General features: G+C 36.9%; 1 long non-coding RNA gene across 1 annotated transcript; it reads right to left on the bottom strand.

The window, feature by feature from the left end:
- Nucleotides 1–1,061: 1,061 nt before the first annotated feature.
- Nucleotides 1,062–2,972, bottom strand: LOC121312100. The gene is made up of 3 exons (XR_005949684.1): nt 2,952–2,972; nt 2,138–2,671; nt 1,062–1,176 (listed from the first exon to the last, which is right to left on the bottom strand). It is a non-coding gene; the product is annotated as an uncharacterized LOC121312100 (long non-coding RNA).
- Between the last annotated feature and the right edge of the window lie 1,533 nt (nt 2,973–4,505).

Raw genomic sequence — 4,505 nt, forward strand, 5'->3', positions numbered from 1 at the left:
CGGTGTCATGTGGAATTCAACCTTTCAAAATTCTAATTGGTTTTGTGTGATCAGTTTGCTTTCCAGCGCTTTTTTCGAAAATCCTTTTTTTTTTTAATCGTGAACCCTGATCTCCCTATAAGGGTTCATAAAAACTTATAGAACTTCACAAACCTAATGCTCAGAATTTTGAATGACAACAGAACCTCCTTTATCTGCTGATTTCATTACTATGTTACTATTTTCTTTGAACTCTTTAATAGCTCTCCTTTCTAGCTGTTTAGGAACTGAATGCTTTTTTTTAACATCGTTGTTATATCACTTTCTATGGATTTACTAAAGGTACTCAACGTAGGGTTTAACGTACCTACAGATAGATAGATAGATAGATAGATAGATAGATAGATAGATAGATAGATAATTTATTTTATTTTTTTACTACTAATATAAATTACAAAAGATCATAATTAAAAACATTTAACGTTTTAAATTTCAATTTTGCTTATGCCTTTCAGCCAAGATTATCTGTACAGCATGTGGAAGTTTTATCTTTTACCTATTAAATATTGCAACAGAAATCTGTCTCTACCTGTTCATTTTCCCATCAAAACAATGAACCCTATCTGCAACAATGAGTCATCTCTGACTACTGAACTGAAAAAAAAAACAAAAAACAAGCGATACACTTCCTACTGCTGCAGCCTCCATAAGACTCAATAATCAACAACACGCTCATCACTTCAATGTCTCTCACCTGGGTTGGGGAAAAATTATTAGCCAGATGCAAGATGATTTACAAGCTACAGTTTGTTTTTCTGCTGTCCACCAATGCTCTCTACTCTAATAGAGCTGATCTCTTTAAATGTAAGTTGCAAAGGTAATCTGTTTTTTTTTAAATATATCATTTACTTTGATATTCCTTAACAAACGCAACTTGTAAAATAAAATCCCGATATGATAAGGACTCTCTCTTAACTTCTAAAACGATTATGAAATTGTAACCACTAACAACCACTGGAAAGAATCTACTGTTTGAAACAACCTGTAATGTCTTATTGATTCGTTTTGGTACCTACCGCCTCAGGAGTAACCCCTGGCATCCCAATATTAATAGTAAAATTCTGAGCATCAGCAGAAGCAGCCGACCGTCTGGTTCTTGCGCATTCATTGGAGGGAGGCCAGTAATTCTCTTGATATCTGTGTTTAAGAAAATGCAGGGTTTGTCAGTTGTCAGTAGCTTTTGGTAACATGCAATAAGTGGAGCAGCTACTCTGAATATAAAGGGATCATTTAATCATTGCTTCAACATGAGGCACTGCAGGTAAAGTAGCAACCTGTTACAGATTCTAAACACATCTGAGAAGGCAGTATATATGATTAACAGTAACTGAATACTGAAAACAAAATGTACAGCACGGGAACTGCCTATTGCTTCATAAGAGTATAATATTACAGTATAAAAAGCACAATGCACGCAGTTAAAATACAGTGTGTGTTAAATAAGACATACAAGAACAAGAATGCATTATTCAGCAGATGCAAAGGGTGTTTGTGGATATACAATGACACGGGGAGGAGCCCATTGTGAACACAACAGGATGCTCACAACAGGATTCTCTCTAAAGAAAACACTTTCAAATCAAAATGAAACTACAGCCCCTTTGTAGGCAGATCCCTGTGGGGCACCTAAGCATTACAGCTGGTTACGTTTCGATTTTGTTCTTTTAATTTCACTTAACACAGCAAAACATTTACTGCAGGGTATTCGAGATTATAAACACACTGCATGCATCCAAGACAATTTGTGAAAGAAATAATTGGTCAAACAACTGCATAAAAGTTGATACATAACCAGCTCTCTGCTTGGGTCTGATATGAGATATAAGCTGCTTTAAGTTTAATCAATTTAAAACACATAACTACTTTACAATTGAAATGTGTTATTATAGACAACATCAATAATATTCAAACGTACATTGTAACCACTTTTAATACAACTCTAGACCCAGAAAACACTCTGAATTAGTTTCTCCTCCAGTACTACTGTATTAAAATAAAAAAGAAAAAAGAAATAAAAACCTGCATTTCTATACCTTTGCACTGTAAGCATGCACTTCAAGAACATTCACTATGTTTAAATATAGACATTGTAACCCACCTTTTAAAAACAGACAGTGGGCTTCTGGATCCCAAACAGTTGCCTTGAAAAATTAAAGCGAGTAACACAATGGTGCAAATGAGGGACCCCATGTCCACTCTGCTGCTGTTGGCCTGATCAGTGGAATAAGAACGGGCAGTGGAGCTCTAAAACCAGCTGTGGACGACTGAGACAAAATAGGAGCAGCAGCGGCGGCAGCATCAATTCAGCACTGGGTCATCATCGGCACTCTGTAGCACTTGTCAGTCCATGCGTCTGAGAAAAGGGGTTGTGCTGGAAATCAAGGGGATAGATTGGCTCTTCTGTTTGAATCTTTTTTAACAAGGTTCTCTTCTCTTGCTACACATGCACGCACTTGCACTCCCACGCTTTATTCCTGGTGTCTGGTAAAAGGGAAGCGATACAAAAAAGTGACAGTGCTGTCTGTTCTCCTCCCCCAGAGGTTCTTTCCTGCTTTCAAGCAAAATTCTGCAGGTTATCACTCCAGCACGCTGGGTAGCATCTCACAGCAGAGCATCAGCCTTCATTCTGAACCTGTGAAAACAGAAGCAGATAATGGATGACTGACATATTACAGCATTAGCCCTCAGCAAATCCCTGTTGGGCTCTTTATTACATTAGGATTTTGATAAGCTGTAGCCCAGCCCATGTGCTGAGAATGAGTCTGCTCTGTGGAATAAAGGTCTGGCAAGAGATTTTTTCTTTTCTTTCATTAAAAATACATAAAAACAGTCTATACTTGTATGCACTGCATGTCGCCAGTTATTCAGCGCTCTGCTTCAGTGACATGCAAATTGAAGGGTAGAAAGGTTACCTCAGAGACAAACACAATAATCCAAACAGAGATAAAGCTTTTCACAGCAAAGAGGATTCCCAAACAAATGCACCCAGTCGTTCACCGTCAGGACAGAAATATGTGCCCACATGATCGAACGACTGTACAGTTCACTGCAGCTCTAAAGTAGTCCTGGACACAATTAACGGGAGTGAACAGCATTCACTCAGTCATTCTCAAGGAAAACTCCTTTGTACTGCGGAGCAGAGAGAGGAACTGGCCTCTGCTGTGGGAGCCCGTCTAGAATTTATAAAGTATTAAAAAAAAAAAAAAAACTTAAATTCTTGCAACACAGAATAGAAGGGGCGGGGGGGGGGGGGATGGGAAGTGCGTGCTCTCATCGAGAGTAATCAACTACGAAGTTTGTTTTTTTTATTTTATTTTATCATGCAAAATTTCCCAAAGATGATAATTATGACCGTTAAAAAGACAAAGGCCTAAAATCCCTCCTCGTCGTAGTAAGGCTTTTGACAAACAATTCTGGATGTGCCACTGATGACCTCCAATCTGCTTACCCTCACCTCCACAGTACCGCTGTTCATGAAGACCAGCTCTGGTTTTTGTAGTCTTTCAGACCATTGGTATGTATTATATATATATATATATATATATATATATTATATATATATATAGATCTATTATATAGATATAATAGATATATTTTATATTATAATATCTTTTTTTTTTTTAAAGTGGAAAAACAGCAAATGAAAGGACTTGGCTGTCACTAATGATCTAGTAGCATCTTGTGTAAAGAACACTGGGAGTTGCTTTGTTTCTAACCCTACTGCCTTTTCACTCTGCGGGGAGCTTGTTGTATGGGAAAAATCACAAGAAGCTGATGCCTCTCAGTACAGTAGAACTCCATACAGCACTGGAAGACAACGATCATTACAAACAGGGTTTAAAAGGAGCAACATTTTTAACGATGGACTGAAACTGAAGAATGATGGGGATGGTTCAAAGTGTATAACTGGCTGGCTTTATTTGAATGTGCTGTAGGGCAACTGCCTGATAACTGATGTGACATTTAATGTTAGATGCATATAATTCTGTATCCTGTAAATGCATGGCTAGAATGTTACAATTTTTACAGTACTGCAAGTAATATAAAGCAAATCAATCAAGTAAATACAAAAACAGAGTAATTATCCAAAATGAGAATTACATTACTAAATAGGCACAAAGCTTATACCAACAGGTCTATGGTTTTACAGTATTACCAAATCTCCTGATTCTAAAGTATAGGTAAAGCCAATAATCTTTGTTGTAACTACTGTAATACTGTATACTAGGGATGAGCCGGTATAACACTACCACAGTATGACAACCGCCAAAAACAAACAAAAAAATACCTTTATCACAGTGGACAGTACATCGTGCAAGTTATAACATGAAGGCTTAGAAAAAAATTAAAAATGCTACTGTAAAATGACTTCAATTAGTGTAATTCACAAAATTAAGACTATCAGTTATATTTATTTACAGAGAGTTGTTTATTTTTGGCACAGGGTAACTAAAATACATATAGCA

This window comes from Polyodon spathula, unplaced genomic scaffold (assembly GCF_017654505.1).
Source record: "Polyodon spathula isolate WHYD16114869_AA unplaced genomic scaffold, ASM1765450v1 scaffolds_3573, whole genome shotgun sequence".
NCBI classification, from domain to species: domain Eukaryota; kingdom Metazoa; phylum Chordata; class Actinopteri; order Acipenseriformes; family Polyodontidae; genus Polyodon; species Polyodon spathula.